Source organism: Bufo gargarizans, chromosome 6 (assembly GCF_014858855.1).
Source record: "Bufo gargarizans isolate SCDJY-AF-19 chromosome 6, ASM1485885v1, whole genome shotgun sequence".
In the NCBI taxonomy this organism is placed as follows: domain Eukaryota; kingdom Metazoa; phylum Chordata; class Amphibia; order Anura; family Bufonidae; genus Bufo; species Bufo gargarizans.
This window is the reverse complement of record NC_058085.1, coordinates 258,851,395-258,867,061: the sequence shown is the minus strand read 5'-3', so window position 1 is coordinate 258,867,061 and position 15,667 is coordinate 258,851,395.

Genomic DNA, 15,667 nt, shown 5'->3' with positions numbered 1-15,667 from the left:
ATAGTCTTGTGTGTTTCTTCCAAACAACTCAACTTTGGTTTCATCTGTCCACAGAATATTTTGTCAGTACTGCTGTGGACCGTCCAGGTTCGCTCTTGTGCAAACTGTAAACGTGCAGCAATGGTTTTTTTGGGACAGCAGTGGCTTCCTCTGTGGTATCCTCCCATAAAATCCATTCTTGTTTAGTGTTATACATATTGTAGATTCGCTAACAGGGATGTTAGCATATGCCAGAGACTTTTGTAAGTCTTTAGCTGACACTCTAGGATTCTTCTTCACCTCATTGAGCAGTCTGCGCTGTGCTCTTGCAGTCATCTTTACAGGACGGCCACTCCTAGGGAGAGTAGCAGCAGTGCTGAACTTTCTCCATTTATAGACAATTTGTCTTACCGTGGACTGATGAACAGCGAGGCTTTTGGAGATACTTTTATAACCCTTTCCAGCTTTATGCAAGTCAACAATTCTTAATCGTAGGTCTTCTGAGATCTCTTTTGTGCGAGGCATCATTCACATCAGGCAGTGCTTCTTGTGAAAAGCAAACCCAGAACCGGTGTGTGTTTTTTATAGGGCAGGGCAGCTGTAACCAACACCTCCAATCTCATCTCATTGATTGGACTCCAGTTGGCTGACACCTCACTCCAATTAGCTTTTGGAGATGTCATTAAACTAGGGGTTCACATACTTTTTCCACCTGCACTGTGAATGTTTACATGGTGTGTTCAATAAAAACATGGTAACATTTAATTATTTGTGTTAGTAGTTTAAAAAGACTGATTGTATATTGTTGTGACTTAGATGAAGATCAGATCACATTTTATGACCAATTTGTGCAGAAATCAACATCATTCTAAAGGGTTCACATACTTTTTCTTGCAACTGTATATATATCTCTACAGTTTATGTGGCTGCTGTGAAGAATATCAGGAAATGTTGACATATTATTAGACCTAGTGGCCAGTGTGAAAACTGCACAATATTTTTTTTTTAAATACAGTGAAATGGAAAGTTAAAGAAAAATTCAAAAAAATATGTTTAACATTAAAACGTATATAAGTTATAGGTCATTTTCTGATCACAGACTCCCTAGACAGGATATAATGTATTGGTATAAACGTATAGCAATGCATCATAAAAGCTATCAAACTATGACATTGTGATGTCTTCCAATAATATAAAATAATTGAATGTTAATAAAGTATAGTAAAATAAAAACTAAAATAAATAAAACCATTTGTCCATAAAAACAGGTTTTATTATTTAAAGGTGGTGAACCCCCCTCCCCACATATATGGTATTGCCACATTCATCACAACCCGTATAATACCGATAACATTATAACTGCCTGTTAATAATGTAAATTAAAATAAAAGGAAAAAGGCACAAAATAGCAAGGGAGAGCTTTTTTTTTCCCCATCCCCCCAAATAAATAATGAATGTTAACGAACTACAATGTTGTATCAATGAAAATGACACCTTGTCCCACAAAAAACAAGCTGCATACGACTACATCAATTGAAAAATGTATACGTTATGGCTCTTGGAATGCGGTGACATAAAAACATTTTTTTTTTTGCATGAGTCATGCTAGTGCTGTGCAAAAATAGTATCATTCCATAAGAATAAAAGTAACAAGTTAGGGCTTATTCACACGGCCGTAGTGCTCCCATGACCGTATTGCGGCTCGCATACGGCGGGTCTGCAATACACGGGGCACCGGCCATGTGCATTCCACATCATGGATGCGGACCCATTCACTTGAACGGGTCTGCAAATCCGGAGATGCAGTACGGAACGGAGTGCTTCCATGGGGTTCCGTTCCGTGCAACTTGTTCTATTTTTTTGCAGAACGGACGGATAAAGGACCCCATTCAAGTGAATGGGTCCGCGATCCGCATGCGGCTGCACCTTGTGTACAGAATTTATGGCAGAATTCCAGTTTTTTTCCATTCCCTCCCATAAAGAGCTAATAAAGATTAATAAATACATAATTATATATGCTATTGAACAATACAACTCATCCCACAAAAAACAAGCTCACATATGGGCTGTCAATGCAAAAAATAAAATAAAAATTACAGCTCTAAGAATGTGATGACACAAAAATGATGATGCAAATGATAAAATAGGCTTGGTAGTTAAGCGCTCAGTTGTGACCAACAGTTCAATACTCACCGGAAGTATTTTGCAGCTTTTACATTGGTCTCGGCCCATCTCTGTCTCTCAGGAACCACTATATGACCTTTGGTGTCAGACACATCTGTACTTGTATTTGCACCAACTAAAAATGGTTGGCTCTGTGGTGGCGGCTACATGGGTAACTATTCCTCTGGTTCCTTATGGTAACGGCCCACTACCATGACTATTCATATACGGCTGCAAGAAAATGTAAGTGAACCCTTTGGACTTACCTGGATCACTAGTAAAATGTGGTCTGTTATCTAAGTCACAATTATAGACTAAACTAATAGCAAACAGGTGGAAGTGAAACTCTGTGTTAATGCCTTTTTTAAGAGAAAATTGGCAAGTGTTTGAACTAAGGAGATGAGATTGAAAGTGTGGGTTTCAGAAGTGCTTTGCCCATTACATAAAGGCACACAAAGCCTGGTTACTGTTACTGTTACAAGAAAACTGGTTAGTGTAAACCAGTAGTGTCCAACCTACAGCCTGCGGGCAACATCCGGCCCGTGAAGCTGCCTTGTGCGGCCCGACCTTTTTTTAAACTGTAATCCTTACTACAACTACATTTCTTATCACAGCTCCATGACACTCTGAAGTTCTTGCTTAGAACTCCACGCATATGTCATCGCTAGGCAGTGTAAACAAGTGCACAGCACAGCCAATCAGATTAGTAGCCAATCTGATTGGCTGTGCGGTGAACATGCTTTCTGTCACAAGTGGTAGGGATAAGTGCAGCCGTGAGCTCCGCCCACACCGCTATCCCTACCTACTTGCATGATCCGTCCTAACTGACGGTGCACAACTGGACAGCAGTCCCTAGCTTAAGTACATGCAGGGGCTTACAGGGATGGAACAAAGTGGAGAAAACAAGAGACATAGACAGAATCGTAAACTTTCAGGCCGGGTAGAAACCAAACAAGCAATAACACACCGTAAAACAGGACAAAATAGAAGCCGAGGTCAAGTACCAGGAGGTCATGTGAGTACACAGGGATAAAGCAGAATCGAGGTCAAAATACAAACTGAGGTCAGAATCCAGGAGATCACGTCAGTACGGAGGGATAACACGAGATCAGGAGTCAAACACAAGCCGAGGTCGAGTTCTACAAACACACATGCAGGAAATACGCTGGTGAGTATAAAGACCAATCACAGGCAACTTGTGGCCCGCAAGTTGCCTGTTAAATAGGCCAGACTGAGTTGTCACGTGACGTGGCCAGCGTCATATGACCCTGCTTCAGCCCCAGCCACTACTCTGAGCGCCGACTCATCACCATCGGCACTCATTCCTGCCCCTGCTCGTTGCCTAGGGGATGGAGGACACCGGTCGCGCTGAGGAAGCGTGCGCTGCTGGGTCCTACCATCTCCCTTGTTGCCAGGGAGACGAGGATGCCGGCCACGTCCGACACCGGCTCCTCCTCCCTCTCTGTCAGCGGGGTGTCGGCGGTACTGCAAGGAGGAAGTGCACCGCCAGCTCCCTGTTACACTTACATTGGGCAATGATGACATATGTGCTGAGTGCTACGCGAAAACTGGAGCGCTTTGTAGAGCCGTGACAAGAAACGCCATCATAGAAAGGATTGCAGTTAATAGCAATAAAAGTGCAGGCCTCAGAGAAACGCCATCCCCGTAGTAAGGACTGAAGTTAATAACAAAGGTGTGGAGCTGTGACAAGGAACGCAGTCCCTAATTCCCTAGTTCCTAACAGGGCAAAGATTGCAGTTAACCTGTTGGGGACACAGGGCATACAGGTACGGTACGCCCTGAAGTCCCGGTACGTCCCGCGTGGCGGGCAGTGATCAGAAAAGAGTGCCTGCTAAAATTATTAAGCAGGCACTCTGCAACAATGCCGAGGGAGGTCCTAAGACCTCTGGTGACCCGATAACCCGAAATAGGATGGTGATCGTGGTGTGATAATGCACCACCAATCACCATCCTTTGATCCTGAGAGGTGATGGTGACATCACCTCTCAGGATTGCTTACGATTGGCTGCACGAGCTGGAGGGGCGGTTGACTTCCCCCAGGTCTGCCTCCTCCACACTGCGTCCTGGAGCATGGACAGAGGAGCCTCTAGGAGCCCATCTGTGCCCAGCACCCCATCTGTGCCCAGCACCCCCCATAGGTATTTAGGGACAGGTTTAGGGACAGCTTAGATTAGGAAGGGAGATTAGGGAAAGTTTTAGGGAAGAAAAAAAAGTGTGCTGCAGCTTGCCCCATGCCCCCCCACACATTTTTTGGGGCGCAAGTACTTTTTTTTTCTTCTGTGTGCGTGCACTGACTGTGGCCGGCACTCTTAGAGTCCGGCCACTGTTAGCGCATCGGCCACCCCACCGCTGATCAGCTTCGGACCGCTGATCAGCGAGTTTTAATCTTTTTTTTTTTTTTACTTTTTTGGGGCTTTTTTTAATTTATTTTTTGGTTAGGTTTAGGGTAAGTACACGAACATTTGTGCACACACACACTCCCCTATAGCCCGCCAGACGTTCTCGTCCGAGGAGGCATACGCCCTGCTTGCCTCCGACTCCGAGAGCCCCAGTGAGGACGAGGATGACCCCACTTTCTGTCACGACCATGATCACGGTCGTGACTCCTGTACCGCAAGCTGTTGCCTGCGGTCTGGTTTTGTTGTTCAACCACAGGTGAGTGCTGCTAGTATGTTGCCTCACTTGTGGTTGCCGCTGGCAACATGTTGTTATTATCAGTATAGCAGCCTGAGCTGTGCTAGGCTGCTTGCTGCTATGTGCATGCGGTTGCACCTGGCAACCTCTCTTTATAGGTGTGCCTTTTATCCGTTTGGTGTGCACGGGGTGTTATATGTGTGTGTGCACTGTGTTGTTCCATCACTTGCGGTTGTCTGCGGCAACGTGTTCTTTGTGTGCATGTGTTGGCAGTTTCTCGGCCTTCTGGCTGGCTCCAGGACATAGTTGCCACGCATGTCGTTGCCGGCAGTAACAGCTGCTGTGTGATAGGTGTTTGTTAACTTCCCCTTTATGTGGCTGTTTTCTCATGCCTGGTGTAGGAAGGGTTAAATCCCTTCTGTGTGTGTGAACACTGGGTGTGTCTGTGTGGGTGTGGCTACTTGGGCCTATATAGCCTCTGCTGAGAGCAGTAGTCAGGGGGGTACTTCAGCCATGGTCTGCTGGAGTCATCCTCCTACTTTATACCATCTGCCAGTGAGGGCCACCCTTGTGGTCATAGATGTTTATATGTTCAGTTGATGTAGTATTCCTTTTGCTATTTAATGCAGCTATGGATCTGGGTTCCTGTGTGTGTGTATGTGTGTTGGCTGTGTCCATTTAAGTATGGTGTGGATATCAGCGTGTCAGCACAGGGATCCAGTCAGCAAGGCTGTGGCAGGTAGGTGGAACTAGTACAGTTCACCTGCCATATCCATAGGTCTGTTTTTGTACCCCTTTTCCTTGCAGCTTGGCCAGTGAAACTCTTGTTCCTCCGTGCTTAGGAGGAACAGGTCGTCTTACCCTGCTCCTAGTTCAGGGCCACCTTGAGGGCTAGCAGGGACTATTAGGTTCCGGTGTATGAGCCCCCCCCACCATTAGGGTTGGCTCATATGGTTAGTAGTCAGGGTCAGGTTAGGGACGCGATAGGAGGTGACCTGCTCCCTAATTCTGTTGTCCTGGCCGAGCAGCCAATAACATCTTCTGACATCGTACGGCTGAGGGTTTTCCCCATCCTCAGCCGTGACACTTTTCTCTTGTCATCCGCATCCTCCTCATCATCTAGTGATGATGATGAGCCCCCAAGGCGGCGGAGACGCCGCCAGGAGGAGCAAGGGGACCCCCATGCCAGAGACCCTGTGGCCCACACTAGTACGAGCAGCTCTGGGGCTCGTACTAGTTTTCCGGCCCACCAGATAAGTCCACCTGAGCTGCCTACTGGTGAACTTGCATGGTGTACCCCAGAGGATTTTGAGCCCGTGATTCCTGATTTTGTTGGCCACTCAGGAATCCAGATTTGCACAGTGGGCTTCACTGAATATGACTATTTTAGTTTATTTTTTTTCAGTGACCACTTAGTGAATTTGATGGTGGAGCAAACGAACTTGTTCGCCCAACAGTTCATTGCTCAACACCCGGGCTCCTTTTTGGCTAGGTCCGGTGGCTGGACTCTGGTCAGTGCAGCCGAGATGAGGACGTTTTGGGGCCTCATGCTGCACATGGGCCTAAAAAAAAAACAGTGTCAGGCAGTACTGGAGTGGGGACGTCCTCTACCAGACCCCACTTTACAGTACGACCATGACATGTTCCCGTTTTGAGGCATCCGGTGATCCTGCCTGGAGGCCTATATACCTAGAAGAGAGGTCGCTGTTGATGAGTCTCTCATTGCTTTTAAGGGGAGAATCATTTTCCGCCAGTATGTTCCCTCTAAGAGGGCGAGGTGTGGCATGAAGCTGTACAAACTTTGTGAGAGTACCTCAGGGTACACTTACAAGTTTCGTGTGTACGAGGGGCAAGATTCCCGTATAGAACCCCCAGAATGTCCCCCCACTCTGGGTGTTAGCGGGAAACTTGTGTGGAACCTTATGCACCCACTGCTAGATAAGGTTTACCACCTGTATGTGGATAACTTTTATACTAGTATCCCCTTGTTCCAGTCCCTCGCCACCAGATCCACGTCCACATGTGGGACTGTGCGGAAAAATCAACGCGGCCTCCCTACCCACCCCCTCCAGGGACCTATCCCCAGGGGTGAGACCCGTGCCCTTACCAGTGGAAACCTGTTGCTGGTCAGATCTAAGGACAAGAGGGATGTCCTTGTACTGTCCACAATTCACGGTAACTGCATCACCCCTGTCCCCATGCGAGGTACCGCGGCAACGGTCCTCAAGCCCGATTGTATTGTTGACTACAATCAGTATATGGGAGGAGTTGATCTCTCTGATCAAGTCCTTAAGCCATATAACGCCATGCGCAAAACCCGGCATGATACAAAAAAGTTACGGTCTACTCGGTACAGGTTGCCTTGTACAACTCTTTTGTGCTGTCCCGGAGCGCTGACAACACAGGGAAATTCCTGCAGTTCTATGAGGCAGTCCTCAAGGCCCTGATCTTTTCTGACCAGGAAAGAGCAGGCCGGAGTACCTTGGGAAGTGGAGGCGCCCGGATCGTCCATGGCCAACACTTTCCAGGTGTTGTCCCCCATACTGGAAAGAAGGGACGGTCCCCAAAAGAGTGCAGAGTGTGTCACAGGAGGGGAATACGGAAGGATACCACCACTCAGTGTGACACATGCCCCGATCATCCGGGCCTCTGCATTGACGGTTGCTTCAGGGAGTACCACACTTCTATGGAGTACTAAATTTATAATCCGCTTCCCCAATTGTAATATTATTTAGCTACTGACAATCGTCCAGAAAAAAAATAATAATATAGCTCTCATGACCTAACCCCTCAGATGAACAGTAAAAAAAAAAAAAAAGGTGTAAAAAGTGGCTTTTTTTACATCGTTTTTATTTTGTTTTTTTTACTGTGTTCATCTGAGGGGTTAGGTCATGTGTTATTTTATAGAGCAGATTCTTACGGATGCGGCAATACCTAATATGTTTGCTTTTTAAAATGTATTTAGGTTTTACACTATAATATCCTTTTTTAAACAAAAAATTTTTTTAGTATCTCCATAGTCTGAGAGTCAGTTTTTATTTTATTTTTAGCCTATTGTCTTAATTTTTGCGGGATGAGAGGACGGTTTTATTGGCACTATTTTGGAATGCATATGACGTTTTGATTGCTTGCTATTACACTTTTTGTGATGTAAGGTGACAAAAAAATAGTTTTTTTTGGTCACCTTACATCACAAAAAGTGTAATAGCAAGCAATCAAAAAGTCATATGCACCCCAAAATAGTGCCAATAAAACTGTCCTCTCATCCCGCAAAAAATGAGCCCCTACTTAAGACAATGAGCTAAAAATAAAATAAAAACTGACTCTCAGACTATGGAGATACTAAAATGTTTTTTTGTTTAAAAAAGGTTATTATAGTATAAAACATATTAGGTATTGCTGCGTCTGTACAAATCTGCTCTATAAAAATAACACATGACCTAACCCCTCAAATGAACCCCTCAAAATATAAAAACGGTGCCAAAACAGCAGTTTTTTTCCAAAATTTTCAATTTTATCCATTTTTTCCGTTAACAAAGCAAGGGTTAACAGTCAAACAAAACTCTATATTTATTGCCCTAATTCTGTAGTTTTCATAAACACCCCATACGTTGTCGTAAAATGCTGTATGGCCAAATGACAGGGCGCAGGAAAGGAGCGCCATATGGTTTTTGCAACGCAGATTTTGCTGGACTTTTTTATCTTACACCATGTCCCATTTGAAGCCCCCCTGATGCACCCCTAGAGTAGAAACTCCATAAAAGTGACCCCATCTAAGAAACTACACCCCTCATGGTATTCAAAACAGATTTTACAAACTTTTTTAACCCTTTAGGTGTTCCACAAGAGTTATTGGCAAATGGAAATGAAATTTCATAATTATTATTTTTTTAACCTTGCCTCACAAAAATGTAATATAGAGCAACCAAAAATCATATGTACCCTAAAAATAGTCCCAACTAAACTGCCACCTTATCCCGTAGTTTCCAAAATGGGGTCTACTCTAGGGGTGCACCAGGGGGGCTTAAAATGGAACATGGTGTAAATAAACCAGTCCAGCAAAATCTGCCTTCCAGAAACCATATGGTGTTTCTTTTCTTCTGCGCCCTGCCGTGCGCCCGTACAGTAGTTTACGACCAAATATGGGATGTTTCTATAAACTACAGAATCAGGGCAATAGATATTGAGTTTAGCTTGGCTGTTAACCCTTGCTTGGTTACTGGAAAAAATGGATTAAAATGGAAAATTTGCCACAAAATTAAAATTCTGAAATTTCATCTCTGTTTGCCAATAACTCTTGTGGAACACCTAAAGGGTTAACAAAGTTTGTAAAATCAGTTTTGAATACCTTGAGGGGTGTAGTTTCTAAAATGGGGTCATTGGGTGGGTTCTATTATGTAAGCCTCACAAAGTGACTTCAGACCTGAACTGGTCCTTAAAATGTGGGTTTTGGAAAATGTCAAAAAAAAATTCAAGATTTGCTTCTAAACTTCTAAGCCTTGTAATGTCCCCAAAAAGTAAAATGTGATTCCCAAAATGATCCAAACATGAAGTAGACATATGGGGAATGTAGAGTAATAACTATTTTTGGAGGTATTACTATGTATTATACAAGTAGAGAAATTGAAACTTGGAAGTTAGCAAATTTTTCTCTGCCATTTTTTGCAAATCTGACCAGTGTCACTTTAAGTGGTGATAACTTTAAAACGCTTTGACTTATCCAGGCCATTCTGAGATTGTTTTTTCGTCACATATTCTACTTCATGACACTGGTAAAATGAAGTAAAAAATAATAATTTTATTTATAAAAAAATACCAAATTTACCAAAAATTTATTAAAAATGGCAAATTTCCAAGTTTCAATTTCACTACTTCTATAAAACATAGTAATACCTCCAAAAATAGTTATTACTTTACATTCCCCATATGTCTACTTCATGTTTGGATCATTTTGGGAATGATATTTTATTTTTTGGGGATGTTACAAGGCTTAGAAGTTTAGAAGCAAATCTTGAAATTTTTCTGAAATTTTCAAAAACCCAATTTTTAGGGACCAGTTCAGGTATGAAGTCACTTTGCGAGGCTTACATAATAGAAAACAACCAAAAATACCCCATTCTATAAACTACACCTCTCAAGGTATTCAAAACAGATTTTTACAAACTTTGTTAACCCTTTAGATGTTCAACAAGAATTAATGGAAAATAGAGATACAATTTCAAAATTTCACTTTTTTGGCAGATTTTCAATTTTAATAATTTTTTTCCAGTTACAAAGCAAGCAACAGACAAACCAAACTCAATATTTATGGCCCAAATTCTGTAGTTTACAGAAACACCCCATATATGGTCGTAAACCGCTGTACGGGCACACGGAAGGGCGCAGAATGAAAGGAATGCCATAGGGTTTTTGGAAGGCAGGTTTTGCTGGACTGTTTTTTTTTTTACACCATGTCCCATTTGAAGCCCCCCTGATGCACCCCTAGAGTAGAAACTCCATAAAAGTGACCCCATCTAAGAAACTACACCCCTCAAGGTATTCAAAATAGATTTTACAAACTTTGTTAACCCTTTTGGTGTTCCACAAGAATTAATGGAAAATAGAGATACAATTTAAAAATGTCACTTTTTTGGCAGATTTTCCATTTTAATAATTTTTTTCCAGTTACAAAGCAAGGGTTAACAGCCAAACCAAACTCAATATTTATGGCACAGATTCTGTAGTTTACAGAAACACCCCATATGTGGTCGTAAACTGTTGTACGGGCACACGGCAGGGCGCAGAAGGAAAGGAATGCCATACGGTTTTTGGAAGGCAGGTTTTGCTGGACTGGTTTTTTTGACACCATGTCCCATTTGAAGCCCCACTGATGCACCTCTAGAGTAGAAACTCCATAAAAGTGACCCCATCTAAGAAACTACTCCCCTCAAGGTATTCAAAACTGATTTTTACAAACGTTGTTAACCCTTTAGGTGTTCCACAAGAATTAATGGAAAATAGAGATACAATTTCAAAATTTCACTTTTTGGGCAGATTTTCCATTTTAATAATTTTTTTCCAGTTACAAAGCAAGGGTTAACAGCTAAATCAAACTCAATATTTATGGCCCAGATTCTGTAGTTTACAGAAACACCCCATATGTGGTCGTAAACTGCTGTACGGGCACACGCCAGGGCGCAGAAGGAAAGGAATGCCAGACGGTTTTTGGAAGGCAGATTTTGCTGGATTGTTTTTTTTTACGCCATGTCCCATTTGAAGCCCCCCTGGTGCACTCATAGAGTAGAAACTCCAAAAAAGTGGCCCCATTTTAGAAACTACAGGATAGGGTGGCAGTATTGTTGGTACTAGTTTAGGGTACATATGATTTTTGGTTGCTCTATATTACACTTTTTGTGAGGCAAGATATCAAGAAATAGCTGTTTTGGTACCATTTTTATTTTTTGTTATTTACAAAATTCATCTGACAGGTTAGATCATGTGATATTTTTATAGACCAGGTTGTCACGGATGCGGCGATACCTAATATGTATACTTTATTTATGTAAGTTTTACACAATGATTTACACATGTTTTAGTGTTTCCACCGTCTGAGAGCCATAATTCTTTCAGTTTTTGGGCGATTACCTTGGGTAGGGTATGATTTTTGTGGGATGAGATGACGGTTTTATTGGCACTATTTTGGGGTGCGTGTGACTTTTTGATTGCTTGCTATTACACTTTTTGTTATGTAAGGTGACAAAAAATGGTTTATTTAGCACAGTTTTTATTTCAAATTTTTTACTGTGTTTATCTGAGGGGTTAGGTCATGTGATATTTTTATAGAAGCCGGTCGATACGGGCGCGGTGATACCTAATATGTAGGTAAGATATCAAGAAATAGCTGTTTTGGCACCATTTTTATTTTTTGTTATTTACAACATTCATCTGACAGGTTAGATCATGTGATATTTTTATAGACCAGGTTGTCACGGATGCGGCGATACGTAATATGTATACTTTTTTTTTATTTATGTAAGTTAATATAATATAATTTTTGGAAAAAAAAAATATCATGTTTTAGTGTCTCCATATTCTGAGAGCCATAGTTTTTTCAGTTTTTGGGAAATTATCTTAGGTAGGGTCTCATTTTTTGCAGGATGAGATGTCGGTTTGTTTGCCATGTTTTTAGGGTGCATATGACTTTTTGATTGCTTGCTATTACACTTTTTGTGATGTAAGGTGACAAAAAATGGTTTATTTAGCACAGTTTTTATTTTTCATGGTGTTCATCTGAGGGGTTAGGTCATGTGATATTTTTATAGAGCCGGTCGATACGAACGCGGTGATACCAAATATGTATCCTTTTTTTCAATTTATGTAAGTTTTACACAATAACAGCTTTTTTAAAACATAAGAAAAAGATGTTTTAGTGTCTCCATATTCTGAGCCATAGTTTTTTTCTTTTTTGGGCAATTGTCTCAGGTAGGGGCTCATTTTTTTCCTATTGTTTACCATTTTTTTTTTACTTTATATGGGGAAAATGACGTTTTTGCTTATTTTTACTTGAAACGTTTAATTTTTTGGGGGGAATAATAATTTACAATGCATTCCAATACTTCTGTATTGGAATGCATTGGCTGTATGAGTAATACTGTGTGTATTACTCATACAGCTTCCGGCCTGTGAGATCCAGGGGGCTGGATCTCACAGGCTCGTCACCGGAAGGCAGCGCGCCTTCCTTAGGCATCGCGCTGCCTTCCATGCCATCGGGTCCCCCTGCAGCCGCATAGGGACCCGATGGCACCACCACACTCCGCCGCAAACCGCAGGTCTGAATTGACCTGCGGTTTGCGGCCATCACCGACACGGGGGGTCACGGGACCCCCCCCCCCCGTGCATTTAGCCAAGGTGCCTGCTCAATTATTTGATAAGGGACTGGGTTCCGATCACTGCCTGCCGGCCGGCGTTGATCGGAACAACACATGACGTACCGGTACGTCATGGGTCCTTAAGGACTCGGGAAACATGCCGTACTGGTACATCCTAAGTCCTTAAGGGGTTAGGCTTCAAGGTGGCCAGAGGGGCGTTTTTCCTCTTCTCTAGTGCCCAGTAACGCCCCCCTGCAGTCCCATTCGGCCTTCATTTCAAGCCCAGCACGCCTCCTCATAAATTAACTTACTCCCACATCGGAGCTGCATGGCGCCGCACCCTCCGCTACGTCATGTAATTTATTCACCCCACGATCCTTGCGTCCTCCTTTCTTTCCCCAGAAATCTCACGCAGCCGCAGTATCACCGACTACGCCGATACTACGGCTCCTGAGGCAACAGCGCTCTGATTATGTCACTGGGCTCGGCGCATGCCCAGTGACACTATTGAGGCTGTTGCCTCAGGAGCCGTAGTATCGTACAGGGGCAGGCAGTCGGCGATACTGCGGCTGCGTGAGATTTCTGGGGAAAGAAAGGATGCAAGGATCGTGGGGTGAATAAATTACATGACGTAGCGGAGGGGGCGGCGCCGTTCGGCTCCGATGTGGGAGTAAGTTAATTTATGAGGAGGCGTGCTGGGCTTGAAATAAAGGCCGACTGGGTACTGCAGGGGGGCATTACTGGGCACTAGAGAAGAGGAATAACGCCCCTCCGGCCACCTTGAAGCTCAATTAGCATATTAGAAAAATCTTGAATAAAAGAAAGAAGACACATGCTGGAATGAAGGTACTTTATTGAACATTGCTATGTTAACGGTTTAATATGCTCAAACAATCCCTTCCAGCATGAAGGAAAAAATGACAATGGGGAATTGTAGCCAGAATTGATCATTCTCATAAATCCAATGCATAAGTTGTGATGCCAGATGTCAAATAGCGCTGGACAGAATAATTCTGCATGCTCAGTTTTTCAATCCAGCACTATCAATGTACAGACGCCAGACCTGTGTACTGACATGCAGTACATATATATCAGTTGTGTTCGGCTTTGGGATAAAACAACTGGCCGGACGCAACAGATATATGTGAAGCAGGCCTTACAAATATTAAAAAGAAATCATAGCCACCTCACCAATCTACTTCCTGGTGCCTCTTGATAGGAAGGAAATGACAGCTCAGCAAACCAATGGCTAAGGCAGATCAATTCTACAGCCACTGATTGGCTGAGTGGTCATTTCCCGCGTGTCGTGAGGTATCAGGAAGTAGAGACTGACAGGGAAGTGTCGGAATGGGGGTGGCAGAAGACTGGTGAAGGAAGCAATACTGAGAAGTGGGGGTTGAAGCAAATTTTGGGTGAAATCAGAGTTGGTAGAAATGTATGGACTCGAGCTTAAAGGGTAACTGTCATATTTTTTTTATTTGATAGTTTATTAGAGCTAAGCATGTATACCTGAGTTAGTCTGTCAATGATTGTCAAAAGATCTGTAATTACCATATAATAACAGTTTCATTAATATCCTCTGCCCCTTTCCACTGCTCTCTTAAAAGACAGTTGCTATGGTTTGTCTGTCTCTGGCTAAGAAAGCAGGAAGACGGAGGGGCGGTTCTTCACACTGCATGGCTGCATTAGGCTTCAGAGTGAGGAGGCGTGTCTCTCAGTAATCCAATTTGATTGGCTGGCAGGGAGCTGCTGGCTATAGCAAGTGTGTATTGGAAGTAAGGGAAAGCAGTTTTGGCCTCAGAGAACTGGCAGAAGAGCCATCTTGAGAAGGTCCTCATATTGTAAATGTTTAAACAGCCGTAACTAAGGGAAAAACTCAAGGAAAACAGTGTCATGTGAAGAAAGTAAAGATTGTTATATGCATAATGCTGCTGCAGCAGTAACATATGCTAAAATTGTTTTTTTTTAATGAAAACATGAGTTACCCTTTAAAGAAATATTATTTCTTATTAATATTGTGTAACTAATTTATTAACTTTCATATAAATTTAGAAAAGTTTAGAAATGTTAATCATAAGTATATTTTATGTTCTATTAATCTAAGGCCCTTATTTATCAAAATCAGTGATAAGCAGGCTGTTCTAGTGGTGATAGAAAATCAGTTCTCAACTCTCTTGTGTTCTCTCCTGTCCCTTATACCATAAACAGTGATATGCAGGGTGTTTTAGTGGTTGTAGAAAAATCAGTACTCACTTCTACTTTCCTTATATTATAAGCAGTGATAAATAGGGTGCTCTAGTGGTGATCAACATAGTTCTCACCTATCATGCCCTTTATACTATAAACAATTATATGGATAAGTAGGGTGTTCTAGTGGTGATAGAAAATCAGTTTTCACCTCTTCCGTGTTCTCTTCTGACTTTATACTATAAACAGTGATAAGTAGGATGTTCTATAGGTAATAGAAAATCAGTTCTCCCCTCTCCTGTATTCTCCCCTGTCCTTATACTATACTCAGTGATAAGTAGGATGTTCTAGTGGTGATAGAAAATCTGTGCTCACTTCTCCTGTGTTCTCTCTTGTCCCTTATACTATAAACAGTGATAAGTGGGGTGTTCTAGTGGTGATAGAAAATTGGTTCTCACCTCTCATGTGTTCCCCCTGTCCTGTTACTATACTCAATGATAAGTGGGGCGTTCCAGTGGTGATAAGCAGTTCTCACCTCTCCTGTCATACTATAAACAGTGATAAATAGGGTGTTCTAGTGGCAATGGATAATCAGTTCTCCCCTCTCCTGTTCTTATACTATACTCAGTGATAAGTGGGGTGTTCTAGTGGTGATAGAAAATCAGTTCTCACCTCTCCTGTGTTCCCCCTGTCCTTATACTATACTCAGTGATAAGTGGGGTGTTCTAGTGGTGATAGAAAATCTGTTCTCCCCTCTCCTGTCCTTATACTATACTCAATGATAAGTAAGGTGTTCTAGTAGTGATAGAAAATCAGTGCTCACTTTTCCTTTCCTT